Consider the following 20429-nt stretch of genomic DNA (forward strand, 5'->3'; position numbering starts at 1 on the left):
CTCTTATCAAGCCAGTCTTTGGCTTAATGTCCATTTTTGTCTGATGTAAGTATAGCTACCCCTACTTTCTTTTGGTTTCCATTTGCATGGAATATCTTTTTCCAACCCTACTTTCAGTGTGTGTGTGTCCTTAAAGTTAAAGTGAGTCTCTTGGGGGCAGCATATAGCTAGGTCTTCCCCCCCCCACCCCCATTCATCCACTCTATGTCTTTTGATTAGAAAATTTAGTCCATTTACATTTAAAGTAATTATTGATAAGAATGAACTTATTATTATAATTTTGTTAATTGCTTTCTGAATGTTTTGTAAATTTTTTTGCTCCTTTCTTCTCTTGCTCACTTTCTTTCTGATTTGATGATATTCTGTAGTGATATGCTTAGACACTTTTCACTTTATCTTTTGTGTCTATATTTTACTATAGAGTTTTTGCTGTATGATTACCATGAGGTTTACTTTAAATATCTTATATTTATAGCACTCTATTTTAAGATGATAAAAACTTAAAGTTAGACACATACTAAAGCTCTACATTTTTATTCTCCCCTCACACACATTTTATGTTTTTAATGTTAAAACTTACATCTTTTTCCCTTGTGTATCCATTCACAAGTTATTGCTGTTAGTTAATTTTTAACACTTTTGTCTTTTAACCTTCATATTACATTTATAAGTAATTTATCCCCCCCATCATTTTACAGTATACTGAATGTAACTATATGTTTATCTATACCAGTAAGAGCTACACTTTCCTATGTTTTTCTGTTGCTAATTAGCATCCTTTCATTTCAGCTTTAAAAAGTCCCTTTAAAATTTCTTGTAAAGCCAGTCTAGTGAAGATGAGCAGCTTTTGCTTGTCTGGAAAACTCTCTCCTTCAATTCTAAAGGACATTGTTGCTGGGTAGAGTATTCTTGGTTGGCGGGTTGTTGTTTTTTTTCTTTCAGCACTTTGAATATACATGCCACTTTTCTGCTAAAAAATTTCATTGTCTTATGGGGCTTCCCTTATATGTAACAGTTTTTTCTTCTTCTGTTTTTAAGATTTTTTTTCTTATTTTTAATTCAATTATAATGTTTCTCATTGTGGGTCTCTTTGGATTCTTCTTGACTGGAACTTTCGGGGCTTCCTGGATCTGAATGTCTGTTTCTTTACCTAAGTTAGAGAAGTTTTCAGCCTTATTTCTTTGAATAATCTTTCTTCCTTTTTCTCTCTTTCTTTGCCTCTTGGGACTTCTATAATGCATATATTAATCTACTTAACTGTATCCCATAAGTCTCTTAAGTTATCTTCACTCTCTTTATTTTCTTTTCTCTCTCTCTGACTCTCTCTCTTTTATTTTCTCTTCTGATTGGATGAATTTCACTGTCATGTCTTTGGGTGTGCTGATCCTTTCTTCCATTTATGTAGTCTGCTGTTGATTCCCTCTATTAAATTTTTTCGTTCAGTAATTGTATTCTTTAGTTCAGTGATTTATGTTTAGTACTTCCTTATATTTTCTCTTTGTTGAAATTCTCACCTTGTTCATGCATTGTATTTCTAACTTTCACTAAAGGTCATAACATCTTTATGAACATCTTTTAATGTTCACTAACATCTTTATGACCATTTTGGGGGAACTCTTTATACAGGAAATCCCTTATCTCTATTTCATTAAGGTCTGTTTCTGAAGTTTTGCATTGTTCCTTTGCTTACAACATATTCTTCTGTTTCTCCACTTTTCTTGACTCTTTGCATTGGTTTCTGCACATTAGACAAAACAGCCTTCACTCCCAGTCTTGAAAGACTGGTAGGAGATGAACCTTATTCTTCAACCCAGACTGAGCCCTTAGTTGTCTCTCAAAATTGTGTGATTTTCCAAGCCACCTTCTCTGCTCTTAGTGGCTCCCAGTAGTTAACATTTGACAAGACCTGTCAGTGTCCCAAAGGGGAGGATTTCATTTAGCACCTAGATGCAAGCTTATTGGCAGCTTTTAAAATATCAAATAAATCTCCTTCAGGGAAAGACAGAGACAGACGTTTCTGTCTGCTCTCTCTGGGTCCTAAAGGGATAGCTAGTTAAGAACTCTTTCTCTTCTCTTCTCTTCTCTTTTCTTCTCTTCTCTTCTCTTCTCTTCTCTTCTCTTCTTTTCTTTTCTTTTTTTGCTACAGTCCTGTGGGATCCATGAACACAAGCCCTGGCCACCAGAGCCAAATGATCAATGGCCACATCCTCTAGGTGGCACCTGCAAAAGCCAGGGCACCGAACATGTGCACAAGCTCCTTCCAAAGAGACACAGGCTACCTGAAGCAGAGGCCAGAGGGAGAATGTGACACAGCACTGCCAGCCCTCCCATCCCCACTCTCTAGGAGGATAACAGTTAGCATCTAGATGTGGGCTAAATTAGAAAGCTAACCCTCAGGCAGCAGATTTTAAAGGATGCAGACATGGCTCTTTCTGGGAAATATAGAGGTGGACATTTTGTCTGCTCTGTCTGCACTGAGTCCTGAAGAAGGGGGATGGGTATCCCCTTAGGGTCCGTTGCTTGGTTTGCATTCGTTTTGTGGGTCCTATGGATGCAAGCCACACTGGATTTCAGAGCTGGGTATTTTGGGCCCCTAGCCCTCAAGTGGAAGTCTTAAAAGTTAAGGTGTAAGATATTGGATCTAAACCCTTTGCTTCTTGGGGAGAAGTTGGGTGTTGTGAATCCTCTCAGAACTGCATGTTGTGGTGCTACCATGGGAGGTTAAGGGTTATGATGAGAGTGTGCCCCAGCCTTTCCTACCCATTTTGAGGTGGAAATTTTCCATTCATCCAATGTATAGAAGTCACTGATTTGATTTCTGGAGTTCTTTCAGAGGAAAGCTGCTGCACATGTAATTATAGATTAGGTGAGTCCATGGGAAGAGAGGAGTTTAGGAGCCTCGTATGCTGCCCTCTTGGTCCAGACAGGACCTGATTGTCCTTAATATAGTCTGCGACACTGTATTAAATTTCACCAATATGGAACTGATTATAAAAGACCCACTTTAAAGACTCCTAGGAGCAATATTTGTTGCATTTAATAGGAGCCTTGGTTTCCTGATCAACTATGCATGAGATCATATACACTAAGGAATCAGTAGGAGATTTGGCTGCTTAGAGCAATGGAAGCAGAAGTCTGTATTGGGGTCGGGGTTTAGTGGGGCTCTCCAGAGACCTTATTGGAGGCCTAAGGGCTGGTACAAGAGACCCTAAAAGTTAGGTCAGGCACAGAAAAGAAAGCAAGAAGATGTCATAGCAAATCACTTCCCCCTTGTTCACTCTGCTCCAAACACACTGGGCTTTTTATTGTCTTACTGGTGCCAGACGGGTTCCAGCTATAGAGCCTTGTCCTGGCTCTTCCCACTGTGTGTGTCTCTCTCCCCTTCCAAAAACTTCAGAGGCCTCACCACTCCTTCAGGTCTGCTTAAATGTCACCTTCCCAATAATGTTTCCCCCAAACACCTTACGTAAAACTTCAATAACACCTGCCCCAGCACTTCTTATCTCCTTTATCCTGCTCTTTTTATTTTTGTATGGGACTCATCATCTTCTAATATTATATATACATATAATTTATTGTCTGTATCTCTGCCTGAGGGGGATCTTTGTCTATTTTGTTCATTACTATATCCCAAGCACCTAGAACTGTGCCTGGAACATAGTTGGTACTCAGGAAGCAGTCACTGAATGGTGAAAAAATTTATTCACCAGATATTTAGATATTTATTTAAGCTTAGCCTTCACCAGGCCAAATGCCACCCACGTCTACATAATGAAGACAGACATGGTCCCTGAATTTATGAAGCTTAGTCAAGCTTGTTATCTGATGACACAAAGACACATTGAGAAATGAATGACTAGACAATATGCTCACCTTCCTAGGAAGTGTGGCGTCTTTACAGATAAACTGTTTAATTCAGAGAAATGGCCTCTGACTTCAGGATTTCAGCCTGGCTACCTCTGAGCAGGGTAGACCTCTGAGTATGTCTCAGATTACACAGAGGAGGCTACCCTTCCCACACAGCCAGCCTGCCAGAGACCTGACCACAAAGAAAGGAGTCCCGAGACAGCCACCTTCCCTCCTCATTGTCAAGATATCTCAGCCAGGGTCTCACCAGCAAGCAGAGAATGCATCCAGAAGGGGTAGCCGAGAAGACTTTGATACAGGGGCTAACCATGGAGGAAGAGGCAGGGCTGAAGAAAACCAACTAGAGATGGTGAAGCACTCTGGGGCTGGAAAGAGCTGGAAGCCACTGCCACTCTGAGGCATAAAGAAGCAAGGGGAAGCAGCAGGAGCCAGCAAAGCCCGGAGCTTCAGGGGAGGGCTAACTGACAGGAGCTGTGGCCTTCAGGAAAGGAGCGAAGACACTGCCAATCAGCAGCCCAGTAACAAGGGAGCCAAGGGGATGAGTGCCTTTCCCATTCTCCTCTCAGCCTCCAGGTCCTGACTGGAAGGTCCTGACCCCAGTGGGCTGACTGGAAGCCAGAGGGCAGGGGAGCCCCCTAGCAGAGGTCCACAAAGGTCAACCCGTTGGGGTGCAGAGCAGGTGGAGAAGGGTGGAAAGCGGGTAGGGAGGAGCAAACGGAATATTGAACATACTCTCTTCGTCTTCCTTTGGTCAGGCTGGGAAACTGAGGCACGAGCAGCCACACCTGGAGAATCTGTACTCCATAGCAGGCACGGGCTTGAGGTACTAGAGTACTAGAGAAAGGCATAACAAACATTGTTCAGCTCTGAGAAGAGGGGAAACAGCAGTGTGCTTGTCTGGCCATCACCATGGCAACCACTGCATTGCCTTCCAGACCCAAGCCCCAGGCATGGCTAGAAGTCAGTTTTTCCATCACCCACCCATTCCATTCCTGTCCTTCTTTCCTTCCTCCTCAGTCCCAGAGTAATTTCCCTTGTTGCATCCATTCCCAAAGAGAGTTTTTCTGAGAACAATGGATGGCAGCTCCGGGAGGAGGCGGGGGTGCATTTGGGCAGGGACAAATGATGTTATGTTGGGGAGGAAAAAACAGAATGAGGCGGCACAGGGGGTGCCCGAGAACCCAGGGAGAAGGAGAGCCTCTCTGTGAGAGCTGCCCCGGAAACCTAACATGTTTAGACTGTCGTCAATAAGCAACTTTTACTGTGTTGCCAACACGAGGACGTATCAGACCGTGGTTCCCCTGCCTCTGCCCCCCACCAGCGAGATGGAAGAAGAAGGCTTTCACTTGTTCTGCCTTGTCAGTGCACCAGAAATGGTGACCAGTGAGAGGCAGCATCTAGAGGGGCATGGCACCAGGTCTCTCTTCCAAGGAAGCTACTAGAAGGATGTGCCTTTTTGCTAAAAAAAAAAAAAAAAAAGGAAAAGGAACGGGGGTGTCTGGATGGCTCAGTTGGTTAAACATCCGACTCTTGATTTTGGCTCAGGTCCTGATCTCACAGTTCATGAGATTGAGCCCCGCATCTGCCTCTACACCGACAGCGTGGAGCCTGCTTGGGATTCTCTCTCCCTTCCTCTTTCCCTGCCCTTCCCCAGCTCACGCATGCCCACACTCTCTCTCTAAACAAACAAATAAATAAAATTTTTAAAAAAGCAGGGCACCTGGGTGGCTCAGTCAGTTAAGCGTCTGACTTTGGTTCAGGTCATGATCTCACAGTTCATGAGTTCAAGCCCCACATCTGGCTCTGCTGCTGTCAGCACAGAGCCTGCTTCAGATCCTCTGTCTCCCTCTCCCTATGCCCCTCCCCTGCTCACTCTCTCTCAATCTCTCTCTGAAAAATAAACATTAAAATAAATAAATAATAGATAGGTAGGTGATAGATTGATAGATAGATAGATAGATAGATAGATAGATAATAAAAAGCAAAGAAGCTGAAGGGAAGGGGCCATAGCCTCATCTGGTGACCACTATATGACACCCTTTTTTTGATGCTGGTGCCTAAGAGGACTCCATGTCTGGGACAAGCCTCCTGAGCTGGGTTACTATAGAACTCAGGTTGAGGGCGTGGCGCCTGGGTGGCTCAGTCAGTAAAGTGTCCGACTTCAGCTCAGGTCATGATCTCGCGGTCCGTGGGTTTGAGCCCCACGTGGGGCTCTGTGCTGACAGCTCAGAGCCTGGAGCCTGTTTCAGATTCTGTGTCTCCCTCTCTCTTTGCCCCTCCCCCGCTCATGCTCTGTCTCTCTCTGTCTCAAAAATAAACTATAAAAAAAATATATTAAAAAAAAAGAACTCAGGGTGAGGGGTGACCTGTCAATGCACTCTCTCTCCCTCAGGCCTCCCCAGCCCAGCTCTGCGTCCCGTCTTGGGGCACATTTACCCACACTCTCCTCTCCTCTCTCCACCCAATTCCAACCTGTCCTTCTAGACTTGGCTGGGTCCAGTTCCTTATCTGCGCAGAGTTATTTTTTCTCTGGTACTTAATGCCACACTGTCCGTCTGAAATTCCAAAGCATACACAGCTTATAGTACTCAGTGTTTACCCAGCATTACCCACTTTTTCTATGTAGATGGCCTTACCTCCCAACAGAAAGCTCAGAACTCGCTCACACCTAACTCCACACTGGGTACCTAAGGTAGGCTCTCAGTGAGTACATTCTGATTCAATCAGGAAGGGACGCAGGTTCCTAGGACGTACCATAATCGGGGACTCTGCTATCAGCTTCTGACACCTTCGGTATTCCCTACGAATACTGACAACCAGGAAAGAGAAAGCTCAGTTTATCCAACTCAATGATATAGATAACATGGGCGTCATGATTGATTTGCTGTCACCAAAGTACACTTTTGCAGACAACTTCATTTGAACCACGTGGAAATTTGCATTTCTGCATTTTGCAGATGCAGAAATTGAGGATCAGAGAGGTGAAGTGATATGACCCAGGGCACACAGTTAGTTCAGGGCACAGGTCCCTAGTCTCCTAGCCCAACACCTACTATAGAGCCTCTGCACCTAACATCCAGGACAAGCGAAAAAGGCTGTCAAGCTCAGAGACGACAGATACAACTTTACTCCAGGATGGAATATGACACTGAAAGAGAGGAATAAACAATGTGACCTAGGAGAAGGGAAGGAACAATCACTCTACCCAGTTCACAGTCTATTGAGGATCTGGGGACAGAAGACAGATCTGAGGGATCACTAATGCCCTGTGGCTGCCAACATGGCTGGTCTGAACCCTCAGAGTTCAAGGGTCCCAGCTCCAGGTGAGAAGCTTAGAGGAGTGACCACCCTGCCCAGGACCAGTGAGAAGTGAACGCCACCGGGATGGAGGAAGGGGGTGAGAACGCTGCGGCTTGGCAAGGGGAGAAATTCTATAAACTGAGATAGGGGCCGGGAGAGGTTGAGAAGGGACACGATTCCAAAGGAGTGACACAGATGCTTCCATTGGGAGAATCTGGGACACCATTGAATGATGGTTAGAAGAAAGTGAGTTCTACACCAGAGGTTTACAAACGTGGCTGCACGAGAAAATTGCAGGAGCTCCCTCTTAAAACTACAGATTCCTGGGGCCGTCTCAACCCTGAGGATTCAGTCTTTGGAGACAGTGGTGCTCAACTTCCTCTGTGCACCAGAATTGTCTCAAACCAGAATCGTCTCAACGTCCAGGCTGGCTGGCCCCCGGAACTATTCAACCAGAATCTCTAGAGGGTAGAACCCAGGCTCTCTTCAAGTCCACTGGGTATCAGCGTATCACCAAGGTTGAGAATCTCTGCTCTCCAAATGTCTGGGGATCTGTGTGTTTCACATGCTCCCCAACTGATTGTAATAAACCCCAAGTCCACTTCACTCTTTTGGCGAGTATTTGGGAAACGCTGCTAAAGGCAACTTTCCTTAAAGATGCAAGTGTAGCCTACCAGACCCACGAGGATAATGGTGGAGGCCAGAGACCAGGTTCTGGGACAATACAGATGGTCAGCAACGGGACAAGAGTGGCCCTCAGTGATTCTCTGCTGGCCTGTGGCTACAGAGAAAGAAGGCTGGAGAGCCTGGGCTTCTAGCAGGTGGGGCAGAGCTAACAAGACCAGAGGAAAATGGTTCCTCCCTCTGGTGCTGGGTTTAACACTCTCCTCTTCAGATACCCTGAATGCAAACCATTTACAGTGTATTACTCGATGCCAACAGTATTTAAAGTCAGTCTCATGTACACAGTTTCTAAAGTCAAGGGATCTGGGTTTAATCCCACACAGTGCTTCCTAGCTGCGTGACCTTGTGCGAGTTACCTAACTTCTCTGAGCTTCTGTTTTCTCAGCTGCCATATGGACATAATAGTATTCACATCTTTTTTTTTTAATATTTTTATTTTATTTCTAGGAGAGAGAGAGACAGCGTGAGCAGGGGAGGGTCAGAGAGAGAGGGAGATACAGACTCTGAAATAGGCTCCAGGCTCTGAGCTGGCAGTCAGCACAGAGCCCCAAGCGGGGCTCGAACCCACGAACCGCGAGATCATGACCTAAGCGAAAGTCGGATGCTTAACCGACTAAGCCACCCAGGCGCCCCAATAGTATTCACATCTTAGCATAATTGCTAGAATGAAGTAAGATTAAGGTGTGAAGAGCACTTGGAGCAATACCTGGCCTGCGTTAAGTGCCCCAGGAAGATTAGCGGTATATATATATTAGGGCTGACCACGTCCCAGGCACTATTTTAGGCACTCTCCATGCACCTGGTGAGTGGGAGGCCCAGACCCTGAACTCTGGGCTCCCTCTCTGAGGCCCTGGGAGGGAACTGCAAAGCGATGCTGAGAGTCCAGGCTCTGCGAGGTCTCCTGAAGCCTTTACAGCCTAAGGTTCTCAGCGAGACCCTCCCAGGGCACCTCCTTCAACCTGCAGCTAGGCCCCCGGGGCTCCTATTCTCTCTGACCTGCTCTGAGCAGTGCTGAAAACACCCGGGCACACCCAAGACACAGAGCAGGCTCTTTCCCGTGTGGTTTTGGCAGGGGGCATGTTTCCTCTGCGCTACGCCCGCGGCCCAGCCTTGGCCCACAGAGAAGGCCCGCAGATCCTGGTCCAGGCTCAGGCGGGGCCCTGAGCCCCCTTCTTGGGGGAAGCAATTCCCGACAGGAGGGTGAGGGCCACTCTTCCCCTCAGGAAATGTCATCTGGGCCCAGCCCCAGAACCCCCCCTTCGGGGCAGCCAGCGCCTCGGGGAACCCGGGTGGGGCGGCAGCCCTGCGGTCCTGGGAGCCGTGGGGTGGGGGGAGGGGGCGGGGGCGCCCAGGACCCCAGCAAGCACCGAGTCCCCCTCCTCCTGAAGCCCCGGTCCCACAGAGAAAATGCGGGCCGCTGGGTCGAGCGCCACCCCGGAGCTTCGGGGATGGCCTGGGGCCCCCGGGCTGCGCCCCAAATGAGGCCCGGGAGGCCCGGGCGGAGGGCTGGCACGCCGACGGGGCGGCGCCCGGGGCCGGCCCGCTCCCAGGGCCAGCTTGGTGCGCGCGGTCAGGGCGGGCCGTGGGGGGAAAGCGAGGCTCGGACGCGGTGGGGGAAGTCGGAAGACAGCTGACTCATCCTCCCACCGCCGCGGTGAGTCACCCGCGGGCGCCGCGGCCCCACCGGGAGGGCTCTGGCCCCTCCGGCCGACCCGCGGCGCCCCCTGGCGGCCAGCCGGGACACGCCGTCCGGGTCCCCGCGCCCGCCGCCCTCCCTCCCGCCCCGCCCTCGGCTATGGGGCTCCTTGTGAGTGCTTTCTCCATTTTCTTGTAGATAGGAGCATCTTCGAATTAAAAAGTTCTCTCTGTGTCTCCCCACAATACATTGTGCTGCTTTTTTTTTTTTTTTAAACATTGTGCTTTTAAAAGATGAGCTTCTGGCCTTTCTCGGGGGCCCCACGCCAATGCCAAACTGGAGCTGGCCTACCCAGGCACCCCAGCCCCCAAGAGGAAAGACCAGAAATACCCTTAGCTTCCAGGGAGAAGACCAGCGACCTAGCCTACCACCCGCCACTCCTATCCACCTGTGTCCACACCTGTACTGCGGGCCCGCAGAACAGTGAGCCTGCCTGTCAGGCCCCCACGGGGAAGTGCAGGATTTTCACGCAGTAGGCCCTCCGTGAAAATGTACCAAATGAATGCATGGGTGAGGGACTTTGCACTGCAGGGAGAAGGGAGCAGGCAAAAGGAAAGCAGGGGTCCCCATCCTCTCCTCCAGCTGCACTTTCCCCTAGAAATCTCAAGATTTCCTCATCAGGGGCCCTCTTCCTCATCCTCCATTCCCAAGGAACTGGCACCACCCTGAGCTCCCCTCCCCCCCCCACCTGCTCACCACGTCAGGCCCAGGAGGACCCCATGCCTGGCCCCCTGCATCCTGAGCCTCCCCCCTCCCAAGCCTGGCACAATTACCCATTTTCCCTTCCTGGCTGAGCTCTGTCGTCAGACCACAAAGAATTCTCTGGAGACGAGCTGGGGACTAATGATAGTGGGCAACACTGACCCAGCACACGTACCAGACATCTTTCCAAGCCTTTTATGCACTTTATTTTATTTAAATACCCACAGCCACCCTGGGGGAAGTAGATACTGTTATGTGTCCATACTCAGAGAAAGAAATAAAGACTTCACAGCATGATAATTTGTAGAGAACTTAATTATGTAGGCAACGCTCTCATTTAATTCCACAACAATCCAAGGAATGAGAGATTATACCCCTGTTTTGCAGATTAGCCGATGAGATGAGTCTTAAAAAAAAAAAAAAAGTAAATGATTTATTCAAGGTCGCACAGCCCCAGTCCTCGGACACCAAGCCATGGTGCTCTTTCCATGTCCCTCCAGTCACCCCATCTCTTCCTACACCCCAGCCACAAAAGAGACTCACTCTCTTAATGCCTTCCACATCCAGATTCCAGAACTCGTGAGTAATCTACCCTGCAGGTAGCTTTCGCTTCAGAAAAAAAAGAAAACGAAACGAATCCCCCTGCGAGACAGTCACCTCCATGGGACAGGGGTTTCTTTGTTGTTTCTCTGTTCTTTTTGTCTGTCTCTGCACTGCCTAGAACAGACTGTGTATCTGCGGCTCAATAGAACTCTTTGGAATGGGTGAGATCTCTACAGCACATGAGGCCAGACAGCACCTAATAGGCTTCAGAAAGATCGGAAGACAGGGGGGATGAAGGATTGGGGGCACAACCAGTTCTGCTTCTCAGCCTGTCCAGGAAGAAAAGACGCCTCCCAAGACTCCTTTACCTGCCTGTCTTCATGCCTCACACCCCGTCAAGGTTAGAAATTTCTTCTTCAAATCTAGCGTTGAACATAGTCTCACATTCCCCACGTGCTTGAGGGGCCAGAGTGAGTTGGCATCCTTCTGGCTTTTCATGGCTGCTTCCAGAAGTTAGGTCCCACCATCAAAACGTCCTGGAAGTATTCGGGCCTCCAGCTTTAGCACCCTGTCCTCACTCTTGCTGCCGTCTTCTGGCCTCCTGGCCACTCCCCTTCCTTCCCTGAAGACTCAGCGCCTGGTCCCCATGCTGCTCTCCACCACACTCCTTCCGTTCCTCCGGGTAGCCTCAGCATCCACACACACCACCTGCCATCACTCGGCCTCTCTCATCCTGGTCGTCTTCTCTCCTGATGACAAATTCCTCCCCCTCAGCTTCCCCCTCCTGAGCCACACCCTGGATCTTATCTCCTACCTGAAACTGCCCCGCCCCCTTCCCAGGCACCTGTGCTGTCATCCCAGCTCGGCCACCTGCTCAAGGACATCCTTTGGCATCACAGAGACCCCCAGCCTGTCGCCCCTCCTCTGGCTTCTCTTCCTTCTTCACCAGGAGAGGGTCAATGGATCCTCATTAGATCCCCTCACAAACCCTCAATCCCCTCTTTTCTTCCCATCACACAGGCTAACAAGACCTCAGCTCTGGATGAACTTCTCCAGGCCACACAGAGTCGAGCATTGCTGGAGAAAACACATCAACCAGGCGGATGGCGTTGCTCTGACTTCGTGCCTGCCACCCTCCAGCGGGCCCCAGGAGCAGCCAATGACCCGAAGCTGTTTTTGAAGCAACCTCCCTCTCGCACTCTCCTTGCCCCTCAAACCTGCTCCTGGCCCTGCCCCTCCTGAATGTCACCTGACAGCTTTCTTCTCACTTCCCCAGAACATAGAGCCATCAGACAGGAGCTTTCTCCACCCCCTGTGACCTAATTCACCTGCCTGCACCAGACCCCATCTCCTTTTCCTTTCCCGATACCACAAGGGAAGGAAGGGTCCCTCCTCCCAAAACCCAGCCATACATCGGAGTCCTGGATCCATCTCGTTGATTTCTCCTGCTTTCCCCGCTCTGCCAGCCACTGTCTTCATTCCCTCTGCCACCGCCATCATTCCCTTCAACATCAAACACGGTCTTATAAGTGCATTTGCTTTCCAGTTAAATTTTCTTTACTCTTATTTTTGTTGAGGTACAGTTGACACATACCATTGTGTTTGTTTCAGGTGTACAACATAGTAATTCCACAGTTCTCTTATGAAATGCTCACCATGATGCGCATAGTTAACGCCTGTCACCATGCAAAGTTATTATGATATTATTGACTACGTTCCCTATGCTTTTCATCCCCATGATTTATTTATTTTATAGTTGCAAGTATGTATCTCTTAACCCCTTCCTTTCCTGACAACTACCAGTTTGTTCTCTGCATTTGTGAGCCTGTTTCTGTTTGTTTGTTCGTTTTTTAGATTCCACATAAGTGAGATCATATGGCATTTGTCTTTCTCTGATTTATTTCACTTAGCATAACACCCTCTATGTTCATCCATGTTGTTGCAAATGGCGAGATATCATTCTTTTTGATGGCTGAGTAATATTCCATGGTATATACATGCCACATCTTCTTTATCCATTCATCTGTCAGTGGACACTTAGGATGCTTCCTTATCTTGGCTGTTGTAAAACTCTGCGGTAAACATGGGGTGCCTATATCTTTTTGATTAGTGTTTTCGTTTTCTTTGAGTTCCCAACAGTGGAATGACTGGATCACAACGCTATTTCTATTTCTAAATTTTTGAGGAACCTACATCTGTTTTCCATAGTGGAAGGCATTTTAAAAGCCAAAACAATGACCAAAAGCCCTGCTCTTTCTCCACATCCCTCTCGCTCAGGACTGCCCATTTCTCTGTTGATCTTCAGAGCCCAGCTTCTTGATGGTGCTATCCACCCGTGCTGTCTGCACTCACGCACCCCTGTTCTCCCTTCTGCTGGCCTCTGCCCCCAGCTAGGTCTGGAGCTGCTCTTGTCCACATCCAGGGGGCGCTGCCCTGCTGTCCAGTGACCCCATAGGGGATCACTCCCTCCTCTCAGCTCCTGGGACCCATGCTTCCCCACTCCTTCTAATCCTTTGTCTCCTCTTCAACTTCCTCCTCTGACCCAACTGTGAACATCGAGGTCTGGGCCCAGGCCCCCATCTTCTCCAATTCGCTCTGCCCCAGCCATGTTCACCATCCTCACCACCTCAGACACCATCTGTGTCACCACGACTCCTGTGGCCCACCTCCTGCCCACAGACTGCCTATTCGATGTGGCTCCTGGAAGGACTCCCAGGACTTTAAAAATGGACCACTATTGTCCGCTGTTCTCCATCCGCAGGCCACCACCTGCAGCCAGGCCACCCCGTGGCCAACCTGGACCACATAACATCCTTGCACTTTTGACTGGCTCCAACACTCCTCCACCCCAGACACAGTGATTTTGTATCTTTTGAAAATTGTGTCAAACTCATATATTATCATTTCTAATACATGAATTAAAAAGAAAAGAAACACAATGGAAAGCAGGGTCTTGAAGAGGTATTTGTACACTCAGGTTCACAGCAATGTTACTCACATGAGCCAAAACGTGGAAGTCACGCAAGTGTCCACTGACAGATGACTAGGTAAACCAAATGTGGTACACATACAGAGGAAGATTATTCGGTGTTAAAATGGAAGGAGATTCTGACACATGCCTCAACATGGATGAACCCTGAGGACATGAAGCTAGGTGAAATAAGCCAGTCACCAGAAAATACCGTGTATGTATATACTGTATGATTCCACTTACAGGAGGTACTTAGAGTAGTCAAATTCACAGAGACAAAAAATAGAATAGTGATTGCCAGGGGCCGGGAAGTAGGTGGAAGAGGGGCTGTTATTTAATGGGCGTAGGGTCTTAGTTTTTGTTTGTTTGTTTGTTTGTTTTACAAATAGTTTATTGTCAAATTAGTTTCCACATAACACCCAGTGCTCATCCCCACAGGTGCCCTCCTCCATGCCCATCTCCCCCCTCCTCCCCCCCACATCCATCAGTCCTCAGTTTTTGTCAGCATTCAAGAGTCTCTCATGGTTTGCTTCTCTCCCTTCCCCCACCATTTCCCCCTTCTTCTCCCCCTTGTTCCTCAGTTAAGTTCCTCCTAATCCTCCTATACGTGCAAACATATGATATTTGTCCTTCTCTGCCTGACTTATTTCGCTCAGCATAACACCCTCAAGGTCCATCCATGTTGCTACACATGGCCAGATTTCATTGTTTCTCATTGCCATGTAGTATTCCATGGTATAGATAAACCACATCTTCTTGATCCATTCATCCGTGGATGGACGCTTAGGCTCTTTCCATGTTTTAGCTATTGTTGAGAGTGCTGCTATGAACATTGGGGTACATGTGCTCCTATGTATCAGCATTTCTGTATCCCTTGGGTAGATTCCTAGCAGTGCTATTGCTGGGTCATAGGGGAGTTCTATTGTTAGTTTCCTGAGGAACCTCCACACTGTTTTCCAGAGGGGCTGTATAGTTTACATTCCCACCAACAGTGTAGGAGGGTGCCCGTTTCTCCACATCCTCGCCAGCATCTTGAGTTCCGTAGAGTCTTAGTTTTGCAAAATGAAAACACTTCTAGAAATCAGGTGCACAATGTAAATGCACTCAAACTACTGAGCTATAAACTTACAAAGTGGTTCAGACAGTAAATTTTATTTAATGTGTTTCTTTTTACCATTAAAAATAAAATAAGAGGGGACGTCTGGGTGGCTCAGTTGGTTAAGCGTCCAACTTCGGCTCAGGTCATGATCTCGCCGTTCATGGGTTCCAGCCCCGCGTCGGGCTCTGTACTGACAGCTAGCTCAAAGCCTGGAGCCTGTCTTCAAATTCTGTGTCTTCCTCTCTCTCTGACCCTCCCCTGTCTCTCTCTCTCTCTTTCTCTCTCTCAAAAATAAATAAAACATAAAAAATAAAATAAAATAAGGAAAACATAAATTAGCTGGTGTTTCTCCCCTGTTTTAAACCCTACGATGGCTTCTCATTTCTCTGAGACTATGACTTCTGCTTCCCTGTCACCTCATCCCTACTCACGGTCTCCTGCTCAGCCACACCAGCAGCCTGGCTGATGCACACGCAGGCCAGGCTCTTCCCTCCCTGGAAGGCTCTGTCTCTACCTCTTCCCAAGGTCTCAGCTGAAATGCTATTTCCTCAGTCCTTCCCTGGCCAACCTACCTGGAGATGTCCCCGTTTTACCTATGTCACTGTCCCCTATTTATGTCCTTTACAGCACTTTTCTTAATGTGTAATTACATGGGTATTTGTTTACTGTCTGTTTCCCACGAACATGACCACCACTACCAGCACTTCCTACAGGTGTTAAGCTTGAGGAAAGCAGGAAGAAGTCTGTCGGCTCCCCGCTTTGTCCCTGGCACCCAGCACACCACTGGACACACACCAGTACCTCCTGCATGTTTGCTGGGGAGTTTCTCTTGCTTTTTGCCCAGAGTATCAATAGCGCAGTGAGAATCAACCACTCCTGGACTTAAATCCCAGCCTCGACACTAAGTAGCTATGTGACCTGGAGCAAAGTACATTCCCTTCTTTGAACTTCAGTTTCTTTATCTGTGAAGATATCTTGCAAAGTGGTTTTCAGGATTATGTTAAATAACATTATAGTAAGTGTATATTAAGTGCTCGCCACTGGTAGATGTCAAGAAATTAGAACCTAACGCCATTACATTCTACACCTTCAAGGGAATACTATTGCTTTTGGGGGGTTTGGGGAGGAGGGGGAAGACATCACAAATCCCTTTGAGAGTTTGATTAAAACTATAAAACTTTCCTTAACTAGAAAAATACAGCTCATCACAGGCACACAAATTTTATATATAAATTCTAGATGTTCACTGACCATCAGAAGCCTAACTACAGTCCCCAGGTTCAGAACCCTGCTATAAAGGAGAAAAATGAAATGAATATGATTAAATTGCTGAGGCTCGGGTAGCGTTCAGGAATGCCCAGGAGAAACAAGAGCTCTAAATAGACCCAAGGAAGAACATGGCTGGCCTCCCTGGTTCTACAGTGCCCTCTGGTGGTGGGCTATAACTCTGGCAAGGACTGGTAAGTCAGAGGACGAAGTGCAGGATTCCGTGGGAAGGTGCTCAAATCCACCCTGAAGTCTACCCTCAACACTTCACGTGGCCTCTGTCTACTATTTATCCTTCATTCACCATCCCCGCAGCTCATTTCTTTGGAACTTAAGATCTCTTGGAGCAGTGAAATGTTTCCAAGGACAGTTTTATCAACTATAGACTGGCAGTTTCAGGGGGGAATGTGATAAACAATTTCATTTCCTTTCACAAATTTGAAATATGGCATTGATTATGTCTGTCACAGACCTTTTATGTTAATAATTATTACATTCCTAAAGATTTCAGGACTGCTTTAATTCAAGGGGCCAGTTTATGCATGTTTTTGCTTAGGTTTTAAAATGTACTTTATGTGTTCAGACTGTTGTGCTATGTTTTATCCCCAAATTACAAAAAAAAAAGTCATTAATGGTTCAAAAGTGCTTTCTGGAGACATAAAAGTAGCAATAAAGATAGTAATATAGATCTGACAACTCAGAACAATGTCATCCATAAACAGAGAGCAGGATTTCAGTGGGAACATAATATGTCTACATGTACTGAGACAAAGGAAAATGTAAGAGTGGTTATTTTGCACAACAAGCAAAAAAGAAACTGCAGATAGGAGCTACTACAAAGATTATCTGGAAACTAGGTTTTATTGACTATTCAGCCCTGGTCCCCAATGCTTTATCAGCTGTGAAATGTCAAATCATGGCTCAAAGTCATCAAAACTTGTATATCGGTCATAGTCAGAGCCTAATGATTTTTTTTCCAAAATAAGCACAAAGCAGCACTTCTCAGAATAAAATTTAATTTTCTGCCAAAGGCAGAAAAAGGCACCAAAAATATAGCACATCACTCCAAGTTGCCCTCACTCCTCAGAGCAATTACAGGTACAAGTCAGTCACACAACAACAGAGAAGACAGACAGAGCAGTTGTGAAGTTAATGACATAAATACTCAGAGAGAAAACAGCCTTGGCAAATGCTGGTGTTGGATATCACATAACTGGCAAACAGGGTGCGAGAGAAGTCACCATCCTGTATGCATGCCAGCATTCATGACCCTTCAGGGTTGGTTAAAATCCTGACACTCGACTGTGACATCGCTTTTTATTTATTTATTTATTTTGAAAAGTTTATTTATTTTTGAGAGAGATAGACAGATCATGAGCAGGGGGAGGCACAAAGAGAGAGGGAGACACAGAATCCGAAGCAGGCGCCAGGCTCTGAGCTGTCAGCACACAGCCTGACTCGGGGCTTGAACTCACAAACCGTGAGACTGTGACCTGAGCCAAAGTGGGACGCTTAACCGACTGAGCCACCCAGGTGCCCTGTGACATCACTTTTAGAGTAGAGACAAGGTGTATAATGCCAAAACAGCCCATGAATGTTTGTCCTCCTTACCTCTAAACTTCCCTACCACAAGAGGAAAATATTTTGTGTTATTGGAGATCATTTTGTGAATGAAAGAGACACATTGGCATCAGTACAGATGGAGCACTGGCTTTGGGAGCAAGAAGGCAGGAAGTTGGAATCATAATAAAAGAAGTTATACTGCTCTGTGCTTCGGTTCTTTCCTCTAAAAAAGGGGGGATGATTATGATAGTAATCGTAATAATACCTGTTTCATACAGTTCTGGTGAAGATTAGTGAAGAAATATATCCGAAGTGCTCAGGACAATGTCTAGCAGACAGAGGGCACTCAGTAAAGATGATTATTGTTTGCATCACATGAACGCTAGTTTGAACACGTCAATTCACAGAGAACCACCGACAGCCTTCAATACGCCTCCTGAATCCAATTCAGCATTGAAGGAAATAGAAAATATTTTCACCATGATTCAAACTGCAGTCACCAAGGTTACATTCTTTTCAACGTGTTCATGTAGAACTAGGCAGCGCCTCCCAGAACCTGCTCCCTCCTCCCAGCTCCTGGAAAGTCCTCTGACTCTAGAGGGCAAAGGTGCTCGCACAATGTGGCTTTGTTTTGTTTTAGCGTTTTCATTGAGATATGATTCACATAATATAAAATTCACTGTTTTACAGTATACACTCCAGAGGTTTTAGTATATTTACTATGTTCTGTAACCAGCACTACTAATACCAAAACATCTCTATCACCTCAAAAAGAAACCCCACACCTATTAGCAGTTAGTCCAAATTCCTTCCCTCCTCCATCCTTGCCAACCGCTGATCTACTTTCTGTCTCTATGGATTTGCCTATTCTGAACATTTTCTATCAGTGGAATCACACAGTATGTGGTCTTTTGTGGTTGGCTTCTTTCTCTTAGCATCATGTTTTCAAGTTTCTCCCATGTTGTAGCACTGCATTCCTTTTCATGGCTCCATAATATTCCATCACATGGCTATATCACATTTTTTGTTTATTAATCACTTGACGAACGTTGTATTGATTCTACTTTTGGGCTATTGTGAGTAATGCTGCTCTGAACATTCATGTACAAGTTTTTGTGTGAAGCTCTTAGCGATTCTTTTAGGTGAACATGTAGGAATGGAAACACAGGGTCATATGGTAATTCTATAAACTTTTGAAGAGTTGCCAAACTGTTTTCCACAGCTGCTGAACCAATTTACATTCCCAATAGCAGTGTTAGAGGGTTCCAATTCCTCTACCTTCTCATCAGCACTTGTTATTTTCTTTTTTGTAATTACTATCATTATTATAACTATTCTAGTGGGTGTCTCATTATGGTTTTGATTTGCATTTTCGTAACAACTAATAACATTGAGCATTTTTTCATGTTTATTGGCCATTTGTATATATTTGGAGAAATAAATACCTATTCAAATCTCTTGCCCATTTTTTAATTGGGTTGTCCTTATATTGCTGAGTTGTAAGAGTTCTTTATATATTCTGGATACTAGACCCTTATCAGATATATGATTTGCATATATTTTCTCTAATTCTATTGTCTTTTGGCTTTCTTGTTAGTATCCTTTGACCCACACACACAAAAATTTTTATTTTAGGGTGGAGGAGGAGTGGAGGGGGAGAGAGAGAGAAACAGAAAGACAGAGAGGCAGAGAGAGACAGAGACAGAGACAGAAGGGGAATCTTAAACAGGCTCCATGCTCAGCTCAAAACCCAACACAGAGCTTGATACCACAACCCTGGGATCATGACCTGAGCCAAAATCGAGAGTCTAATGGTCAACCAACTGAGCCACACAGGCACCCCAAACCCACAAAAAAATTTTAATTTTGATAAAGTCTCATTTATTTATGTTTTCTTTGTTTGTGCTTTTTGTGTTCTAAGACATTATTGCCTAATCTGAAACCATGCAGATTTTCACCTGTGTTTCCTTCTACAAGCTTTCTACTTTCAGTTCTTTCATTTAGATATTTGATCTATTTTGAGTTAAGATTTGTGTATGGTATAAAACAGAAGTCCAAATTCATTCTTTTGCATGTGGATGTCCACTTGTCCCAGCATCATTTGTTGAAAAAAAATTTCCCCATTGAGTTGTCTTGGTACCTTTGTCAAAAATCAACTGACCATAAGTATATGAGTTTGTTTCTGGACTCTCAATTCTATTCCATTGGTCTACAGGTCTCCTTACACCAGTACCACACCTATCTTGATTACTGCAACTTTGTAGGAAAATTTGAAATTGAGAAGTGTGAGTCTTTCAATTTTGTCCTTTTTCAAGATAGTTTTACAGGTTATTCTTGGTCCCTTGCAACTTTATTTGAAATTTAAGATCAGCTTGCCCATTTGGGGCGGGGGGAGGCAGTTTTGACAGGGATTGCACTCAGTCTGGAGATCAGTTCAGCAAGTATTGCCACCTTAACAATATTAAACTCTCCAGACAATGAACACAGGATGTTGTTAAATTTATATAGACCATCTTGATTTTAACAATGTTTCAGAGTGTACAAGCCTTGCACTTTTTTTATTAAGTTTATCCCTAAGTATTTTTTTAAGAGAGACAGAGAGAGTGAGAGTGCGGGGGGACGGGGTGGGGGAGGCGCAGAGAGAGAGAGAGAGAGAATCCCAAGCAGTTTCCATACATGGTCAGCACCGAGCCCAATACGGGGCTCAAACCCATGAAACCATGAGATCACAACCTGAG

This window comes from Hyaena hyaena, unplaced genomic scaffold (assembly GCF_003009895.1).
Source record: "Hyaena hyaena isolate Hyena2069 unplaced genomic scaffold, ASM300989v1 scaffold_760, whole genome shotgun sequence".
In the NCBI taxonomy this organism is placed as follows: Eukaryota; Metazoa; Chordata; class Mammalia; order Carnivora; family Hyaenidae; genus Hyaena; species Hyaena hyaena.